This window comes from Cuculus canorus, chromosome 10 (assembly GCF_017976375.1).
Source record: "Cuculus canorus isolate bCucCan1 chromosome 10, bCucCan1.pri, whole genome shotgun sequence".
Lineage (NCBI taxonomy): Eukaryota > Metazoa > Chordata > Aves > Cuculiformes > Cuculidae > Cuculus > Cuculus canorus.
In genome coordinates this window covers 16,704,400-16,726,466 of record NC_071410.1, presented here as the reverse complement: position 1 = coordinate 16,726,466, position 22,067 = coordinate 16,704,400, and the positions used below count along the sequence as shown (strand labels likewise).

Below are 22,067 nucleotides of genomic sequence, written 5' to 3'. Positions count from 1 at the left end.
TCATGCTAGAAAATCCCTTTCCAGACAATTTCTTGGCCTTTAGAGTTTGTACTCACTGATGTTTCTTAAGCTCAAGTCCAATTTAATGAACATAGCCCACATTATGAGGTAGTAGAGAAGGGACTTTGATGTTGCAGCTCCACTGGTGTAAATCCCATGGAGTTATAGCAGACTTAGCCTAGTAGAACACATAAGAAATATGATTTTCCCTTCAATTAGAAGTGGAAGAATATGAAGGGTCACAAATATCGTAATGCTCTTTAACGTTGAATTGCTTCTATTAGAACAATGACTTGCATTTACATTACTGCTTTGAAAACATCTGTTGTAGATTGGAGCTCTGTTGCAAATGCACGTTAGTTTTTCAGATTTGAATAAGGCTGTCTTCATCTGTCATCTTCTTTCCAGCAGCATAGATCTGTCACACTCTTCGGCTGAGCTTGCAGGAGATGGAGAAGCTATCATGACCCTTCAGAAAGGGAAGAAGCTTGGAACTAATAATTAGGTAAGTTTAAAAGAAGCAACTGCAGCAACATTTTGCTATGAATCTTTTTGTCCCAGGTGTGATATCAGAATAAATTCTGGGAAAGTTGTAGGTAATGACTAATCCCTAGTAAATTATTAGAGATAAACTATTTGTCAATATTTGATTCTTTGTAGGCTGATTTGTATAGACTATACATTTTTAAAAGTTACTTATTAATAATTTTTAATATGCAGATTATGTGTATGTATACAACTCCTTATGAGCACAGACTATCTTCTCAAGATTTTTTGTGAGTTAACTGAATTGGTCTAGTAGGTCAAGTAAGTTTCTTTACACTGAAGGAATGACTGTTCTTTCAGAACCAAGTTTATAATATAAGCAAAATTAACTGAAGATTCACTTTCATGATATACACGCACATATACGTATTTTGCCTTCACCAATGCTATAGAATTCCTCTTAACTTCTTAACTAGAAGCGTATGAAAAATTAAGATGAGCAATGTGAAAACAGTCAAATTGAAATTCAAAATCAGGACTTTAACTGAACATGGATAGAAATATTTCTTTCTTACTCTGTTTGGAAGTCTGCTCAAGTTTCACTGCTGATAAATAATGTATATATTGATTTTATTCTAAATTCCAAATATTGTTTTCCAAACGATGAAGGTACAAGAAAAGGATTGGTTTTTGTCCCAATATTAGTCAGTTCTAGAGCTGACATTTATTTCAGCCATTTTAGTAATAGCATTTGCACTTCCAGGCGTTGCCCATTGCTCCTTGGGACAGAATCCTTCACATTAGATATTCTTCTGTCCTTTCTGTCTGTCCACCTCTGCAGCCTATTTTGGACTGTCATGAGAATCATAGTTTGTGCTTGGTGATTGGAATTTTGTTTCTATTTTACAAGAAAAATGACCACACTAAAGACACAAACATTGCTTTCTCTGAAAAGTTCATCAGTGTTGCTGAAAAATTGACACGATTTTGCAGAGAGAACTGTTTTCCAGTTCCCAGCATTTATTCTTAGGTAATAGGAATATTGTAACAATATTGTGTTTGAGTTTTATTTTATTTTAGAACAGATATGAATTTACTGAAAAAAAATAGTGTAATGAAATAAATGAACAAATGAAATTAATGCTGCGGGGAATTGGTTTTTGCCTCTAGATTCAGATTTTAAAAATGAGGGAATTTGCTTCAGGAGAGAGTTGAGTACGACCATAATTCCCGTCATTTATGTAACTTCTCGAAAAGTCGTTGTATGGTTGGAATAACAGACCTTAAATTACCGAGTGTTTCATTCAATACAAACATTAAGTTATAGTAAAATTGCAGAGAGTTCTGCTCCATATTGACTTCAGAGTTATTCTTTCTCTCTGTGCGGTTCATCTTTCCCTTCTTTAGTTTCATTTTCTGCACTCTCTGTTTGAAGTATTTGGGAAGGTGGATTTCTGAGGAACAGAGGGAGATATATAAAAGAGTATCTCATTCGCTCGCCAGTTGGTAGTGCCTGAAGCAATACACAATTTTGTAGAACTCGCGTGAAGTCAGCTGCGTTACCTCTTCCTATTCAAATCAAAGCTGTGCTGTACCTATCGTCTGTATTAGATGTTGCTTTTTCATGTTTCAGCTGTGCGTTAGTGCTGGTAAATGCTGGTAAATTTTCAGTGTGAAATTCATTTTCTTAAAACTTTCACCCAAGGTATTACAAAAAAATCAAGGTCCTGAGAAAGATCAGCCTCATGCTGCTGATGTAGATGGTTTGTCCTATCTTGTAGCAACATTTGAGCAGATTTATCAGAAGGGAAGTTCATTACTCTCCAAATAAATTGATTCAGGGGAGCAAAAAGACAGAGAAGTGTGTATGTACTTTGGTTTCAGAGAACCAAGTACAGATTTCACAAGATGTATCAGAGTAAAGCAGTTGCTTTGGTGCTGTCTACATAGCATATAAATTTTATTCTGTTGTCTTGGCAAGCACCAGTTTTACTGTTGGTTTATTTTTTTTTCTGTACTCCTTTTCTTGCTGAATTTCCACTTCTCCTTGAGTTACATGCTAATGTGGTAAGCTCTGTCAAGCAAAGATGGTTTTTCTGTAGAGAAGATATTGCATGTTTGCATAGAACATGTGCCAGCAGGAGAGGAAAATCTTTAAGAGACATAAAGGTCTCCCAGTCCTTGCTCTGAAGCTCAAGAATAAACATAAATATAGGACCTGGAGTAGAGCTTGATAGAAAAGAAGGTAAGACTTAAAATAACAGAAGATGGCATTGAACACTGAGGTGATAAATATAACAGCTACTACATCCTAAAGCTGGAAAAAGTTATAAAATCAGTATGATTCAATGCAGAAGTGTATATATTGTGATAGGTTTATCCAGCAATATCTTTATGTGAAATGCTATTTAAGTAGTCTGCTGATCCTTTGCAGTAAAACCAGTAGACATAAAGACATTGGGCTCTGTTGTATAAAACTGTGCTTCTACTGCGGAACCTGGGCTCGAGCGCACTGTCCCATTAACTTCCACAGAAACGGTACCTAGAATTTTAGTTTTAAGAGCATATTGGAATGCTGCAGACAAGAAGGATTAATCACAGTGTTGTTTTGCTACAATCAATAGAAGACCTCTGTGACAATAAGCTGGGAAGCGGTTTTCCGGAACAGCTTGTATGTCTAAAGAGTAAAATACATCCCTACCTGTCGCAATGCTACCAGCAGAGGATTTAATTCAACTCCTGTTTTTCCTGAAGAGAGCAGAACGTTGCTGTCCTCTGATCTGATCTTCTGGTTTTTACTTTCTCATTAGAGTCCTATGAGTACATTGCACTTTGATATAATACACACAATATACAGGTATAAATTTCCATGAAAGACACTGTCTCTGGTTTATTTAGTCATTATTAGTTCATTATTGAGATTAGTTCATTATTGAGATCCCAGTTCTGAGTAAGCCCTTTGGCTGTAGTTCTTCTGTATGTGTATGATAAGCTATGAATGCTAAAGTAACAGTGTTATAAAATAATCAGAAGCATCCTCGTTTGGGAAAATAGATAATTCCTTTAATACACTTTAAATCTCTTAAGAGAACTCAAGTCAGCTATTTTACTGTTGTGATACAGTCTACATTACGCCTAATAATTACATTTCAAGTTGGACATATACAAACTATATATCTTTATGTGTATGTATACATACGCATGACATATTTTAACATCAGAAATAAACTTATCAGGTTTGCAAAATTTTAACTTACACTACAGGCCACTCTGTGGAACATCAAGAGTATCAAAAGATGTAATTTAAACAGTAAGTTTATCCTATAGCATTCAAAAGACTGGAAAATTTGGGAAATTGCGGAAGCAGAGATTTTTGTTTTAGGAAAAAAATCTATTTTTCTGAGGAACAGCTGCATGTGAAACTTCACCTACCAAATAAAATTTTCCCTTCATTTTCAAACAGTTTCTAATGTTCTGCAGCATTGTGTATTTTTAATTAACTTTATGAATTGTGATTATTTTCCTTGCAGTTCAAGCTGTAAAGGTCAAACATAATTATAATGACAACTTTACTCTCTCAAGAGGTGTTTATAACACAGGAATAACCCTTTTTTAAAAAAAAAATAAAAAAAGGGACTGTTTTCCTCATAAAGCAAAATGGATTGACTAACAGATGCCTTAGGAAAGAAGTCCTTCATACTCTGTCACATTTTCAGTGAGTGCTTCAGTTATTAGGAATAAAATAATAAGATTAAGACCAAGATAAATTGTTATATCAAGGACAGGAAAATGAGCCTGAAAACCAAAATTTTAATCACACCTCTCCCAAATCTCAATTTAATTATACGTATTTCTTCAGTAGGAAAATGTTATTAACTAAACATCTGAATTATGAAACAGAAGAAAAACTTCCACGTTGTTGTCTTCAGTACTGAGTTTTGCCTTGCAATGGGTCTGTTTCTTTAACAAAATTATACTTAAGGAAAAGTTATAATATAGAAATATTTAAGGATAATTTTGTACAGAGCAAGTTCATTAATTTCAGGTACACAAATGAGAATTTTTATTTAGGATATACAGACTTGTATAGGACAGATCATGGCATTACTTTTCCTGGCAATTTGTGAATGCTGGACTTTATATTTCAGATCAATTATGAGTTCTTTGGAACCATGTGTCCCTGAAGTTGAGCAGAAAATGTTCTTTCATTGGCATGCGTTCTCTAATATACTTACAAGACTCTAAAGAAAACCAATAAATTGTTTGTACATGTTAAGCTTCTGAAAATATGGGGGACAAGCAATTAATTTTGACCGAAAAAAAGTATCTCATCTAACATCCTTGAACACCTGTGTCAATACCTCAGTGCTGGTGAAAAATCACTTAAGACCTGCTTGATTTTTTATGTTGCTGGGAAAGAAGGATTATCTTAGTGTTAGTGATGACGCACCTGTTTATAAAACACCAAGAGATCATTGAATCAAAGTTTAGGTTGGGAGGGACTTTAAAGATCTCACCTAGTTCCATCTCCCCTGCCATGGGCAGGGACACCTCCCACTGGCTCAGGCTCCCCAAGGCCCATCCAACCTGGCCCTGAACACCTCCAGGGATGGGGCAGCCACAGCTTCCCTGGGCAACCTGGGCCAGGGCCTCATCACCCCCTTTGTGAAGCAATTCCTCCTTATGTCCAGTCTAAATCAGCCCCTCTCCAGTTTATACCCATTGCCTCTCTTCCTATCACTACAAGCCTTTAGGAATAGCCCGTCTCCAGCTTTCTGGTAACCCCTTCATGTACTGGAAGGTCGCTATAAGGTCTCCTCAGAGCCTTCTCTTCTCTCTGAGGGTGAACAACCCCAACTCTCTCAGCCTGTCCTCATAGGGAAGATGCTCCAGTCCTCTGATCACCTTTGTAGCCTCCTCTGGACCCATTCCAACAGCTTCATATCCTTCTTATGTTGAGGATTCCAGAACTGCACACGGAATTCCAGATAAGATCTCACAGGAGAGGAATAGAGGGGATGAATCCCCTCCCTCACCTTGCTGGCCACTTTTCTTTTGATGCAGCCCAGGACACGGTTGGCCTCCTGGGCTGTGAGTGCACATTGTTGGCTCATGTCCAGCTTCTCACCGACGAGCAGCCCCAGTCCTTCTCTGCAGGGCTGCTTTCAATCGCATCATCTCCCATCGTGTATTGAATTTTGACTCCATTTACGCTCATGCTTCATGCTAAGACTTGAAGGACTGTAGCAGTTAAGTGTACTTAGGCTAAATTCTTCATGAATTTGGCAGAAAAAATAAGTTATTCAGAAGGTATAGTAATAGTCACTAGAAAATAAATATTTATCAGCAAATTTATTCTCAAAGTATTTGAAATACCTTTCTCTTCCTCACAACAAAAATATACTTCAGATGATAAGTGGTAAATAATGATCTGCAGCCATTTTATATGAAAATCTGGATCGACACATCTAAACATCTCGTGTGTCTCCACTGTAGTTCCATTTCTGTAAGACAGCAATGCACAATGCCATGGGCAATTCACTATAGATAGGCTTATCTGATAAATCTAGATTGGGATCTGGACCTTGGACATTATTTGCACAACTCAATATTAAGCTGAGACAAAACCCTCACATATCCCTCACTTTCAGTTGTGTTTATATTTGTTGCCATTTCCTGTTGTGTCAATGTGTGACTAATAATGACTTTGACCTTCCTGACCAACTTATATTTCTACATAATACACTCCCCAAACTACTGATTAAGTCAGAAAGTGGAGAACTCTGTTTACAAATAATACTTAATACTTAATAATACGTAATAATACGGTCATTTAAAGCTTAAATTTATTAATCCATACATTTATAAAATTGAATCTTGGTAGAGAGAGTAACTGTGTTCTGTAATGCCACTGTCACTAAGTAGCTGTTCTGGGACTCTACTGTTCACTTATTGAGGTGAGTAGGACTTTGATATACAGTCAATGAAGTCTGTAACTTGTACTAAATAAGCAAAATTACCTTATTCCATGTATAGGGTGTCATAGATAACACCATGAAAAATGACTACTCGGTGATTTCATACAACATATGTAGGCGTAGATAGGAGATACCGTTTCTTTAACACTTTATCATATTATGACAACTTAATTTCCTACAGAGTATGAATAATTCTACTGTGAAATAATTTATCACCAATATTAATTCAGATGTTGGATGGTCTCTCAAATCAGCTGGCTATATTATTTAAATTGTGCAGATTTTTACTTTTGTATGTTAAAGTACTGCTATTAATATCATATTCTTTTTCAATAAGTGCCATCTTCCTTACTTTGAAAAGTAAAGTAATTCCCAGTCAAAATGAGTGAGTGTTGCTAATTTGACTAGGAAAATTTTTTAAATGCAATAATTCTGTCAGTTATCTCTGCGTAATCAAGAGGCAAATGATCACGAAGCGCGTCTAAAGTTTCCATTTCCTTAAAAGAAAGAAATCTAGAATCCAGTGGTGAAAAAAAAGGCAATCAGAAACTTGTATTTCCCGTATGGTTATGGCTGTATCGTAATACTTGCTACTATTTTAGCCCTACTTGTCCTTCAGGAGAGTTGTGAAGATTAATTTTTTTTTGTGAATAATTTAAATACCATAGCTCTAGAAAAAGCTATGAAAATTAATTATTACTTCTTCAGCCCACAATCTGAATTTTGTAAATATCAGAGTGCACAAGACAAATTTGCGTATCTACTCATTAACATGCTAATGGCTGTTTGTTAAAGCACAAAGTTTCATCCATAAATAAATGAGGGCAGGGTTGAGGGCAGGGTTAAGGCCAGTAAAGGAAAGCAATGCAACAACAGAAAGGCAGAGTACGCTTATGAATCAATTGTCCTGAGGATGTGCATATAAAATTTAAAGTCCTATTAGCGATGCAATAAATTCTTCTTACTCTGCAAAACTCTAGCCTAACCATCTGTTTTCAAAGTGTTTGGAAACCTTCTCTAACATCAGATGTGTTAATGTAAGAGCAGCATACATATCCATTCTTACTTATCTTTGTAACCACTAATCATTTATCTCGGTGTTATGTATTTTTCTAACCTGTTGATCATCTGAATGCATCGCAGTTTTGGCTGCATTTTGGAAAAGATTCATAGGAGGAGGAATGTTAATGGACTTAGCTGGAGCTCCTTCAAGCGGCTGTTCACTTTGATCTCTGAAATGAATCATCACAGCTAGGAGATGATCAGTGGCCAAGGCTTAGGAAGGTTGGACTGATCTCTGTACAGTCTGCATGTTAATAAGCCTATGTGTTAAGATTACCTTAGACTTTCCTTTTAGACTGTTTACAAAGTTAAGGAAATGTTATGGCATCTTAGTTTATTCTTGTTTGTGTTTACTTCCCGAAGTTAACTTTTTGTTATATTTTTGGAGTTACTAGCTTTAAAACATTAGAATTTGTTTGCCTATTATTCTACTGTTCCTACAAGCTGCTTGTATTGGGGTGTGCATTGAGTAGCCAAAGGCATTTAGGTGTTAAGCATTTGAAATTTAGCTCACTTCTCATTCTCTACTCCATTATTTTTATGTCATCTTCAACGTGGCTTTGACGCAAAATGTGTGATGTTTTTGTTCAGGACTTAGTATACCAGTTGTTGATTTTGCTATCATAAAATCAGTGGTGCTGGAGTTAGAAATGTTACCATAACCAATAGAGTGGCTATTGCCTGGAGCCTAAAATAAAGAATCTGAATGTTTGATGATATGTTGAACAAAATGAGTTATGATTCGTAAATCGATGGGGAGACATTTTCCTGTTGTGAGCTATGGTGGACTTTTTTGGCCCCTTTAAAAACTACCATTAAGCCAGAGAACAAAAACATCAGTCTTTTTTAGCGAACCACAGTATTTAAAAGCCACATTTGATTTTACAGGGGGTATGGATATTTTTTGTCCATCTTGGAATGGGAGGTGAGGAAAAATAACTCACAATATTTACTGAGGTTTATCCAGTGGTCAAAATGTTTAACTTCAGTTACTTTTGGATTATGAGAACCACAGTTGCATATGCTATGAAGATGTCTTAGCCTATCAGTATACAGATGGAAGACCAAATTTTTCCTGTACTTCTGTTTATCATAGCAGTAATTTTTCCAGTGAAGTTAACAGACTAAGATACAGTTTGACAGCTCATAAAATTCTCAAAATTAAGATAAAGCCCCCTGAAATTAATGAGTGCAATTATGTGGGTTTGCCTTGAATTAAAGAGTAAATAAATAAACAAAACTTATTAACAGTTTTACAGATTTTAGTTACAGATCATGTATAGTGGTTCAAAGCAGGAGTCCTATTAAAGCTGTGTGTGCAATGTGTAACTTAATCAGTTCTTAAGATCAAATATGTGGTTATTTTGTAGGACGGTAGTTTTTGTTCCCTGTTCTTAGTAATGCGAGGCAGGTAAATGTTTTATGTACAGTTTGTGGGTTAAGGAAAACAAAAAAAAACCAAAAGAGCCACCAAGAGTTTTGTGAACAGGAACTTCAATTTGCCAGAAATTATTATTAAAAGCTCTGGAGTTCATTACAGTTAGTCGTAAAGGTGAAACGAGATGCAGCTTTCTTTTTTCCTCTATATTATTTTAACATGTTTTAGACTTTTATGTTTCATTTCTTGCAGTTCAGACTAGCTATGAGACTGAAGGATAAATCACTTCTTATGGAGAAAATCTCTCTTTTATTATAATGTATGGAATATAATTCCTGTTCTGCATCTCACTGAAGTTTTCCTGTAAGTCCTAGGAGACTGCATTGCTCAATGTACAGAACACTGAACCAACGTATGAGGCTGATTTTATGTACAGTTTCCTCTGTCATTTGTTCCTCTCATCAGCAGAACAGATTATTAATCTTTTCCTTCATAAAGAACTTTTGAACCTACTGATGACTGTGAAATTATTAATATGTATATTATTATTTGCTTTCATTTAAAATTATTTTTGCCACCGGAATGGAAATCTCTCTAAAATGAATATTTTTGTTTCTAGCAATGTCTTTTTGAAACAAAAGCTAAGAGGAATTGCTGAAGGTAGACAGACTGCCTGGTTAATATTGCATACTCGGAATTAGTCTCACTGAGACAGGATTTCGAAATTGGTACCTTTGGGACTCTGGCGCTACAGTGCTTTATGAACACGGTGACTGTTCTGTCTGCTGCCATCCTGTCTGCAGAGCCCATAAAAATATCTGTAACAGGTTAGACTGATTCTCCATCTGTGTCAGTATCTCAGCTCGAGCAGGGGCTAAAAATGAATGCATATGAGAAGGGGAAACTTTGTGTTTAAGTCTGATGAACACTTTCCTGGTTACTGAGAAAAGGGCGTTGCTCGAATCAGGGATAGGCGTTTTGCTTTTAATGACCTGTCAGCTTTCTTCTTTTATGAATGCTTCCCAAATTTTATGAGTACCTCTGTATTTTTAGTATTCGTAATATCTTGTGTCAGAGAGTTCCACAGTTTATCTTTGAGTTAAGTTAAGAAGTGCCCGTCTGTTTTTTAATTTTGAACCTCCACTTGCAAATTTGTGTTTGAGACTTTCTTGTTATTGTAGTGAAAGAAGCAGTTAACTGATTTTTCTTTCACTTATTCCACGTCTGTCATCATTTTTATCTGTCTCTTGATTGACCCTTTTCTAGACTGGGAGCACTAGCTTGTCAATATCTTCCTTCTCTACAAGTTATTTGGTTAATTTAGATAATTTCTGTCAATATTCTTTCAATTTCTACTGCGTGCTTTTTCTCAGAGGAACAGTGTTTCATGATTTGTGTACAACACTGGCTTTACACAGTAGCATTACATTTTCTGAGATTTTCCTCTGTTTAGTAATAATACTTAAGCTACTGAACCAATAGGCTCGTAAAGCTATTATTTTAATCTAAGATTTCTTTCTGTTTTGGGAGTACCTTAATCAGAATCGAGCATTGGGTGCATAAAGTGAGAGCTGCATATTTGCCAAGTTCATTACTTTGCCTTTGTCTGGTTTAAAAGTCATCTGCCATTTTATTCTCAATCACTCAGCGCCACAAAGTCTTTCTGCAACTCTTTTTTTTCAGTCAAGTTTTGTTTTTCTTCCCTTGAAAAATTTACCATCAGTAGCGAACTTAATCTCTTCTCCATTCTCTTTTCCTGATCATTCCTGAATGTGTTGAGCAGCTGAGGCCCCAGTAAAGATTCCTGAGGGATTCCACTCTTGCCTGAGAAAATTGACCATTTATTGCAGCTCTTTGTTTCCATTCTTTTAGTTAGTTATCCCTGTGAGGACCTTCTCTCTTATCTTATTCCAGCTTAATTTAAGACCCTTTGGTGACTGGACCTAGTTGGAAACTTCATGGAAATTAGAGTCGGCTGTGTTAGCCACCTCTGCCCGTTCTCACTTAGTTTGTATTCAGTGATTTTTGTCAGAAGATTCTAGTGGACCGTGGAGGGAGATGGTTTAAAAAGAAAAGCAAAAGAAGTCATGTTGATTCTGTTTTGAAGCACAGTCACTGCTTGATAAAGAGGCCAGACCAACATTTAATTGCAAGTTTGCTCAGTTTGTCTCAAAAAAAAAGGTTATTTGCAATGTTTTGATTCAAGAGACACACTATGTGTGTTGGATATTTTTTGTAAATACCTTCTAAGGGTAGGCTATATGCAAGAATTACTCGGGATAATGAGAAATGGTAGATGGAAGTGTTTGGCTCTTGTAACACCCAATTACTGATGATATCACCTTGGTCTCAAGTGGAATGATGTCAGTTTATACTGTTCAGAAACAGAGCAAAATGGGCATTCTGCGCTTTAACACAACCTCAAACTGTTTGTAGTCATATTCTAAAGAAAAATCTGACCTATTCTATTTGCAGCACGGATCATAACCTCATACTTTGAAGACAGGAAAATTAATAATAGTGTGACATTTAATAAGTAGCAGTTGAGCCACATAAATGCACCACTTCAATGCACAAAACAAAATGTCTTTAAAATAATTTTAAATGTACAAAACAAAATATATTTAAAATAATTTTAAAACGTTCTTAAGATAAAGTTATGGTTTGTAGAGCAACACAGTGTGTTACTAATTTCTCTGATACCTTCTGAAACTGGAGATATTGCTGCACTTTGCTTGCTAGTGTTGGCAAATACCTATCACAAGAAAGTCTAATCTCCTGAAACTCCATGTGTGTGATTATGCCTTGCAATAACATGGAGGCTTACTAATAAACATAAAGACTCTTCTCCTCACATTCATCTTAAAGATAAAGGACTAAAAGCCTGATATTTTGAAAACAAAAAACCACGCAGTTTGCTGCTGCATATTTATGGCAAATAGTCTGTGTTGGTAATTTGATAATATTCAATTAGGAGAAAATGCAGCAGTGTTTGGTTATAACGTTAGTGTAGCTCTTAAGAGATAAGACAGGTGAGTATCGTTGCATCCGGAAATGAGAATGTTATGAGCCTACATGGAGTTTACAGTACAGTGCAATGCTCTTCCTGCCTTCTTTTAACACTGGGTTATTGAATCAAAACTAATGCCACGTTTTACCTTTAATCATGATAAGTTTTATATTACAATACCTCGAAGAGTTACATGTACATTGCGCAGTAATTAAGTCAACTTTGTACTATTTCCCAATCTAAGCATTTCTGTCATATGCACTAGGAACTTAGGAAAAATCAACCCTAATATATTCTTTGTTAAAAATAAACAAAAATGCTTATAAAAAGACTATATGAAGTTATTACATTCTCGGCATTAAAATTTCATTGTTATAAGGTACTTAAAAACCTAGTAAACAGTAAAGTATAATGTACTGTAAAGAGATTTCTACTTCAATTACATTTGTACATCGTTTCCATAAAGGTCTGTTAATGGGAGAAACAGATTCATATTCAAGAAAAACCAAAATATTTTATGTTCAATTATAGGAACAAATTTCATCACAAAATTTTAATGAACTGATTTTGTCTATTTCTAATCATCCTTACAGTTACAGAAAAAGCCAAGTCTGAAGTCAAATCAATAGATTGATTTTTTCATACTGTCTTTGCTTTTTTTTTTTGATGTATTCAAAACTTATACTGCTTTTTCATGTTATTAATGCTAAGTCTGAAACAGGAGCGATAGATCTTCTGAGTCAGGACGAACTTCAAATGTATGAAATTATAAGGTAAAGGTGGTAATTGCTGAGAACCAACTGTGGCAGCAATGTATGAGTGCAAAAAAATATCCCATTAGTAAATCTCTTGAAAGCGTAGTTTTTATTTGGTTATCACCAAACTAGCTGTAATTTGTACTGCCAGGCATCACTGGAATTCAGTACGTGATAATTACCTGAGCCTTCTCACAATGTTTCCAAGGTGAATTGTCACCCACGTACATGTTATGACTTTCCTCCTTCAGAGCTCAGGCACACTCAAGATTAGATTGTGATGTAGAAGTGTCCTCCGCCTGCAAGACAGGATGTCTCTGAATGCCTATAAAGCAGTAACAGTGGCATAGGGAGAGCTGTAATGAGTGGGAATAACAGACCAATGCAGGGTCTGGCTGTTTTGCTGGGGTTTGTGTGGGGTTTTTTGTATCCCTAAATGTAGTGAATCACGAATCTTAAATCTAGTTGTTGGCCTTTATATTTATAGACACTCTTTTTCAATGCTCTGAGCCTCGTGTTCCAACTTGGAGCAGTTAAGCATGTGTTTGAAGGCAGGAGTGTTTTGGGGTGGATGCTTGAAATACTTCGTTGCTGCTAGGATGGGGGAGGCAATGAGCTAAGGTTTACCAAATGGTGAGGGTGATAAATAAGCTGAATGTGGTTAAAGAGCCGTTTACCAGATCCCTCAGTTCAAGATAGGGGGGTAGGGAACTTCTAGAATTTGCTGCCTCTGAAGATTGTGAATGCAGACAGCGTCAGCGGCTCCAGGAAAGGCTTGTACAAATTCACAAACAATAGGGCTACAAAAGCATCCTGAGAGCCATGGGACAGTTTGTACCCTCTAACATCCCCAGTACGACAGTTGTGGACGCTGGGGAATTGTAAAGGGAGAGGACCTCAGAAAGCAGCCGGGCTTCAGTGCTGCCTATAAATAGCTTCACTTATTGAAGATATCAGAGGCAGAATAGTGGGCCAGATAGACCACTGGTCTGACTCAGGGGCATTTATTATTATTATTATTATTTATTATTATTATTACTACTACTACTGCTGCTATTACTATTATTACTATTATGAATATGATGCAGCAACACAATTTGGTTTGTAATTTAGAGTCCTATCAAGCAGGTAAGATTTTTAAGAGTCTGCTCTCTCATTATTATTCTTCCCCCAAAACTGATGTTCAAAAGCCTAACAAATCAGAACAGTTAGAAAAATAAAGTAATATTGGCAAGCATATAGTGCTGAGTTCTAAGTAACTCCATTTCCATAAGTGATGCTACTCAGATGTACGTTTGTAAAGCAGAACTTAAAGAATGGGAGAAATTAATGATAAGAGTGATACTTTCAGCATAGTTATTTTTAGTCTTCAAATTCCCAAAGCTTTCTGCCAAGACAGGATGTCTGAAACGTGCAAATGTCCAGTCTCTCCCAGCAACAAACTGTTGCATATATACAGCAAAACCATCACCTACGGTAGTACTTTGAATCTTGACTGATTCAGGCACTTCTGCTCCCTTAATGCAGGGAGTGTTTTTCATTCATATAAAAGAACCAGTTTGCTTAGTCTTATGTTATATTATTATTACTTGTTCGGTTGTTGTTTATTCATTTATTCTGCCTCCCCAGTCTCAATGGCATGAAGGGTTAGTGAAACTTTTGTATGCAGAAAGACTTAGCAGTTTTATAAAGAGCTAATTTGCAGAAGGCACATCTTATGGCAGCTGTAGAGATACAATTGGCTCTTAAATATTGAAGGAAATGTCTGTCATCAGGCCCTTGTAATGACATAGGGATGAGTCCTGCTGTCCTGACACAAGAAATCAACCATTTTACATTAGTTTGCCTTTTTTTGACACTGTCATGTTACTTTAGATTTCTTGGAGGTATTACAAACTCAATGGAAGAGAAGTATCAAGCATGGCCTTATACAGATTAGACAGATGCACTGCTTCAGAAATGTTTGTCTCGCCAGGGTTGATTGCTGTTGTATTTTAAGATGGCTTGTACAATTTGCTGCACCAAACGTGAAAATAAGCCTTTGGGTTTCCTTGGTTTTGTTTTTTTCAGCGTGAAAGATCTAAATCCTAATGATAGAACCTGTTGTGGCAATATTTGAACATCGTTTTAGGAGCTCAAAGTAACTCTGAAACCTCAGCACATTTCTTCTTTACGTGTCCTTATGATGTAAACTTTGTATTCCCAAACTCTAAATGGTTATAGCAGTAAAATAACAAACTAATCCAACTTGTCTGTCACTTTTCTTGGGAAGGGTATTAATCTATAGATGTTTATATAAAAATCTCCCAATTCAGAGGTCGTGCTGAAGGTTTATGTAGTGTATGATAGTGCAGCGTAGAGTAAGATAGTACTACTTAGCCAGGTAAGTATCTGTCATGCGGGAAGTCCTCTTTGGACATGACTGCAGAGACCGGATCTCCTTTGTGCCGCCTCAAGATTCTAGAAAATAAATAACTGGAAGCAAGAAGAGTGAATTAGCCCAGCAGGCATTAAAGACCTTGCAATAATAAAGCCAGCCATAACCAGTAATTTTCTTTCATAAAAGCAATTGTAGAAAGAGCATTTTCTAAAATACAAATAACTTATTTCCCAACATGGGAGATATTAATTATTAATAAATTTTTTATCAAGAAATGCTTTGTAATTTTACCTCTCAGCAATCTTCACTGAAGACTTTGTGTACTTGTTGCCGGTGAAGTGAGTAGCTATCAAATACAGAATGATCTGCGTTACAAAGCTGTGAGATTTAATCTTTTTTGAAATGCAAAAGACTTTGCAAATGTAATTATAAGAGTAGACAGGAATAAATGTTATTTTAGGACAGTTTAATAAATAAAGTCTAAATGGGAAGAACGTTTGTTATATATACAAAGCAAATACACCCAGTGAATAATTCTCACAGAACCACACAGTTATATTTAAGGTATTTTCACTTTAACCATTTCTACCAGTGTGCCAGGTAGTTAAGTCAGGATGTTGATCTTTCACAAAAAATTAATGTAATTAACTGTTTAAATCTGAAGGAAGATATCTTAAAATTTATACTCAAATCAAGCCTACATTGCATGTTGAAGGTCTTATTTGTGAGAGAGAAAGAGAAGGAAGAGATGTGTAGGTGCTGTGAATCATTCTTTAATCTTCTACTGAATATTTAGGAGCTAACAAACTCTCTGTTGTCTCTAGAACTATTTTATTTTCCCTTTCTAATTAATCATCCCGGTTTTGAATTGTCTGTTTCTACAACTTTAGAGAATAATGTCAATGAGTATGCTAAGGAACTTTTTCTTTAGAAAACTCCTTATAGCTGATGGAGTGTGTGTTTTTTTTAATAGTAGAAAGAATCAAAGAAATTGGATTTGAGGTGTTTAATTAAGTCTGTTCACAGACAAATGGTCTTGATGAGTGACAGGTTGGCGTGATGCAGTCCACCAGGAAAAACAGCAATTAGAATGAACCTGCGGACTCCACACCGTGATCTTTTCAAGTTCAAGCCACAGAACTAATTTGGAAAAGAACTAACATAATGTTGACAGAGAATCAATAATGAAAGCCACTATAGGATATTTCGCTAATGCAAAGTTGCTTTAACCCTACCCTACAATTAAACGTTTGTTCACAAGTTACGTAGTTTGAGTTCTCATGTGGTAGTGTTTTATAAATATGCATTCATATTATGATATATTTTCTTTTTACCCTTTCATAAAAATGTTGAAAATAAAATTACTTATGGATTTAAGAAATGTTTTGTGTAATAAGTTGTTTTAAAGAAATTGAAGCCCTGTTGGTGAAAACCACTTTCTCTGACTTCATAACACAAGGCAGTGTAACTTAAATGTTCTTTTCTAGAAGTAGGGCAAATATTTGCATTTGTTGGAAAGGAAAGGCCCACAGAAAACCCATCCTCTCAAACTCTAATCGAACCCCAAATATATATTTTTTCCCTGTAGTCCCTTAAAGTGAGTACTTTTGGCTGTCTGTATTTTCATTGTTAGATTGTCTGAGCACAGACTGATATGCATACAGTGTATAGATTTATTTAGTAAATAAGTAAAAAGACAGTCATGAATTCATAACAAAAAGTATCTAATATTAAAGGCAGGTATATTGGAATGAGATAGGCCATGCATAGCTCTATTTCTTCATGGGCTGTCACCCATTTACTATGCAGTTTCACTTTTTTGTTTGTCTTCTTAGTACACTTAATTTATTACTTCTGCATATTTATTAAAATAAAGTTGATGTTAGATTGAAATTCAGGATGTTGTCTACATATATAAAAATCCCCTGTTGAAATGTTGGGTTTTTGTTTGTCATTGTTTTTTTTTAAATACAAATGTGAAGATGTTTCCCCAAAGATAGGTAAAAATATAATTCAGAGGTTGTGATAATGTTCAGCAAAATGTTGCTTAGGTGGCCTAAACTTAGATGGGTAGATCTCAAAACACTTCAACTTTACAACAGCAGGATATGCACCACTGGTAATACAGTTCTTTTCCATCATAACCTCTTCCCATAAAAGTGGTCAATCACCCTCCTGCTCTCCACCTTCTACTCATTACTCTGCCATTCGTCTTCCCTTTTCTTTCCTCTTCTCAAAATATGGCAGTGCTTCAGGCTGGGCAGCTGCAAACGCTGTACCTGTACGTGATCCGAAATCAATATGCATCTTATAGCGAAATTTTAATGGCCATTTTTCTCAGTATATTTAGAATTTTTTTTTTTTCCCTTCCCCTCATTTCTGGTGAAATCTCTACAGTGATATTGATTTCAGAAAGTCAGTTTTGTATTGTGCTGGAAAAAGAAATGCCCTACTACTTGAGATGTGCAAAAAATCTTCCAATATCAAAATGACTCAAGATATGGATAATTGGATGTAAAGAGTTACACTCTCTTTACATTTGACCCTTATTGAGGAATATGACCAACTGGTTAAATGCCAGATACTTTGTTCAAAAATGAATGTGCAAGAAAAACGGGAGTTCCCCATAAAAATTTCTTTTATGATACTGGTGTTTAGTGGGGAGATCTTAAAGATCTGAGTGTTAAAGATTCAGATTCCCGTCAGGAGACAGCAGAATGCAGAAAAGAAAGCAATGGTGCTGTTCCATGAAACCTGAGAAAATCTTTGGGTTCATCACAGTGCACCCTCTGCCAGGTTTTACTCGGTTATTAGAATAAACTATGTTGGATGGGTAAAATAGGTGACACTCATGTTTTAAGAGTGGGTAAACCTTTTGATTTGGGAGTCAAATTCCAAACTAATGAAAGGACAAGGGGAAAATGTCTTTCCTTAGTAGAACACTGTGCTGTCAGCTAAGAGCTTTAAGGACTATGGTTTCTGCTCAAGCTATATGCATTGTGTATCATTGGGCTCTTTCTATTCTTAAAGTGCTCCTCGTTTGCTCCTAAGATGTCATTTCAAAGCAGCTTCTTGCTAGCTGAGGCTCAAGAAGAGCACACGCAGGATTCTGTGCACTGGGGCGTATTGAGTTCATTCTCATTAAGTGTTTGCTAAATCTCTATGATACTAAAACAAGTTTCTCAGAAGTGATGTGCAGCAGTTATTTCAATTAAACATTTGCTAAAGGCTTTTAATGTCCTTATCAGTAAAATTCAGTGCAAGCTGTAGAATAGTTTATTCATGATTGCGTAGCACTTCAGAAAGAAAAACTACTAAATAAGAAAAAAATGCTATTATTTTAGTCCTCTAGATTCTGCAGTACCATGATTGCTTTCTGCTAATATGTCTCGTCAATGCAAAAATGCTTAAAACTTAATTAACAGCTGAAATATTGATTAATAGCAGTTATGTCCAGAATTATTTGCATAACTTTATCAAATAAATATAATTCTGTGTATTATGGTTCATATGTAGCTATTAATGAGGTCTAATATATTTAAAACTTGACAAAGGTAAATATAGTTATCCTAAATATCATTGTCCTCGGTAGTTACAGAAGTATGTTATGACATATAATAATTTATTGCACTCGGACTTATAATTTTTCAAAATAGCAATTTCAGGTTCAAAATTAAAGTATTGCTTCAGAGCAGAAGGGAAAGAATTTACTTTTTTGTTTGTTTGTTTGTTTCAATGTATCATGCTCTTGTGTTTAGGGATTTTGGCCACAGAAGAGGAGCATGCACCTTTTCTTCAGATGCAGCATTGAGCATGTAATCTGTATTCACTATCTGAGACTCTAATTAGGTAGTCATTTAATCCCATATTTAAACAGCATTGGTCACAATATCCCTTAAACAAATGTTTACATTTTGTTGTAGGTATATATGGTTTTCTGAATACACAGTTGTGCCAAAGAAACCGGGACTTATGCAGGTGAAGTGATTCGGCCAAGGTTGTAGAGCTTAGAAATCAGTGCTCAGTACCTCTCTCGATCAGACCTGTGCATTAGTTGCTGAGTTCCATTGCTTTTGGCGTTTTGAATCTTTAAACTCAGCAGAGACTCCACATAGCTCACAGGAAAGCTGTTTGGCTGGGAAATCACAAGTCTGAAGAGTATAACTGTGACATTCTTTAGAAATATGCCCAAGAATAATATTTTTCTACATTTTTCTTCAAGTAATACATGGCTTCAGCAGTGTTTTCATTCCATGGAGTTTGATCAAAATAGGACAGAAAGCCTATTTCAATATGAGGTGTTTTTCATTTTTTCTTGATTACCTAAGACACCTTTGTTATATTCATTTGCATCAATGAATCTTAAAACAAAGCAAGTCTCTTATATCTTGTGCAATATTTTTAGACTGGTTTTGATCCACATTTGTAGCTTCCCTGGTTTTAAACCTCCGTGATTTTTTTTCCTCTTGATTTCTGATATAAGGACTTATTCCAACTTCTCTCCTTTCTAGATTAATAAAAAAATCCAGTGTGCAGGTCACTGTGTTAAATCATTTCGTTAGCAGTTTCACCAGTCCTTTTCTTTCTTTTTCTTTTCTTTTCTCTTTTTAAGTGTCTCCTTCTATCACTGTTGCCAGCTGTGTCCTATTTCCAAAGCTTCATCTACTAGCACAAAACAGCTTGGAATGGTGTGGTAGATTTTAGGAGATTAAAGATTGCATTGTAATACACAAGGCTTAATCCTAATGCCAGTAAACCCTTTATATGCTATCCTCCCCTCAGGATTACACAGATTTATGTAACCATATTTTTTCACATCTAAAGGAGCTTAAAGGAATAGACATGGATTGTTCTGGGTGTTGAATAAAAGCAGTAAGCCCAGATAAAGTATTTTTGTTCCTCAGATAATACAGGAGAATGTAGCATTTTCAAATTGAGTGGTCATAGGAGACACAGTTGAATGAAGGAGGCAGAAGGAAGCTAGCACAGTTATTCCTGAGAAATAATAGGTTCACTCGTGAAGCGTGATTATCCTGCAGTAATTTATCTGCTATTTTTATCTTTATTGTTTAAATGGCACAAATATAATAAAGAATAGCATCGAATTTGCTGTTTAAAATATGTTCTTTTTCTGAGAGTTACCCTAGACAGGTACCTGACTAACTTTTAAAAAACCCAAATCAGCATGAACCTTATTCCTCAGAGTGGAGCCGAGCATCGGAACATGAGTACCTTATCTTCTGATCTCAACAATTGAATTGTTACATTGAGCTTCTTATAATACGGCTGCACTCACATCACGGTAAAATTTTGAGTTCATTTTTTCATCTCGAGAAAATGCAGCGTAGTGGGTCTTAGTTTGAGGTCCCAAAATGTCATAAGAAAGGAGCAGTACATAAAATATATCACAATATACATCTCTCTGGTGTAAAAATTATTTTTAAAACCCAAAATGTTGTGTTTTCAGCTTATGATGCTGCTAGCAGTGCTTACTGTTTCAAACGCTGATCCTAGTCCCAGAAATTCAGGCTGAACAACTCTTAATATAGTTGAGAGACTCAAGAGTTGCTCTTTCAGTTGTGCTGGCCAGCACCCAAAAAATCAAGGATAAAAGAAATCAAAACAATGAATCCATTCTCACTTTTCTAAGTCTTGGCTAAAATCTGACGTGTGGGATGGATTTCATGTATTTTTGGGAAACATTTTCTCCGATAATCTTAGCGCCTGCTAAGAGCTATATACCAAGAAATGCTGAATGTTAGATTGTTTTATATTCCTATACCAAACATGGAAGCATTATTAATAGTAGCATTTTTTTACAGAACAAACTAAGTAACTCATTTATGGGAAAATCTGTTAGTAACAGCATCTTTGCAACAGAGATGAAGACTCCACTGATGAGAGGATATAAGCTGGTTCATCAGCTTATATAAATCAATAGGGTTTATTTACTGCACTAAATGCAACAGTTTTCATAGTCTGAAAATGAATCCCAGGAAGTTAATGTAAGAGGCACAATTCTGCAGAAGGTACAGAGAAGTATTCTTACCTACATGTGTTCGTAGAGTATGTACATTTCCACAAAGACTACAGGAACCAGCAGGATGGCTCTTCCAAAAAAATTCCCTAATATCTAGCTGACGTTTCTGAAACAACAATAAACTTTCTGTTCAGTTTAATGGGAACAAAATTGTGTCTGACATAAAATGAGGAATATGAAATAGATGGACCTAGCAAATATATTTTAAGCTAAATGGAGGCCAAAACTGTGTAAGAAAGAAATGAGTAAGAAGACTTCAATGGGTTATGGGAAGAAGTTTGGAAAATGTATTTGAAAAAGGAACTTGCGAGGGAAGAACACGTTGTACTATAAACACATTTAGATGCTACATCTCTATTCCAAATACCCCAGCTTGAAAGGGATCCAGTAGGCAGATATGCTGAAATTTTATGTATCAGTGTATTCATGTTATAGTACTGTGCCTTTGACATCGCTACGAACAACTAGAAAAAAACCCAATGTTCTTTTAGGTATAACAGTCACTTTTTTTTCCTCATGGTGTTTATTGTCAGGTGAATTTTGTTACCTAAAATTTCCCTTTCCTAATTTTTAGCGTTAAATTTTAAATGATGTAAATGTGTACTAGGTTAACTTTGCCTATCAGTTTTTCAAATTACATTATGTAGGGAATGTAGGGATAGTAATCAAGGCTGTTTTACAGCCAGAAGTGTATTAGGAACTGTCATGTGTTTGTCTTGTTATGGGGAAAGCTCTTTAAATAACATTATCAGAACCACGAACATTCTAAACACTGATGTTCTCTCAGATATTTAGCTTAAGCTTTTAAAATTTTAGAGTGTACGACTGCGAGCGGTGATTTGTTGTCTTCAGTCTTCTTTATGGGAAGGTTAGTGTAGCAGCACGTCTCAAACTTAGTTTGATTTCTACTGTTTTCAGGGTGAGTGGAAGACTTTACCTTTTGCTTACCTGTACCATTTCGATGACTTGCCTCTTTTG

General features: G+C 35.7%; 1 protein-coding gene across 1 annotated transcript in view; it reads left to right on the top strand.

Annotated features, from left to right (window-relative positions):
- The first annotated feature begins 418 nt into the window (after window positions 1-418).
- The window catches only part of TENM1 (teneurin transmembrane protein 1), a 695,512-nt gene continuing 673,863 nt past the window's right edge, over window positions 419-22,067 (top strand). The window contains exon 1 of the mRNA XM_054075918.1: window positions 419-505. The gene's annotated coding sequence lies outside the window, so the exon portion shown is untranslated. The remainder of the gene's footprint in view (window positions 506-22,067) is intronic.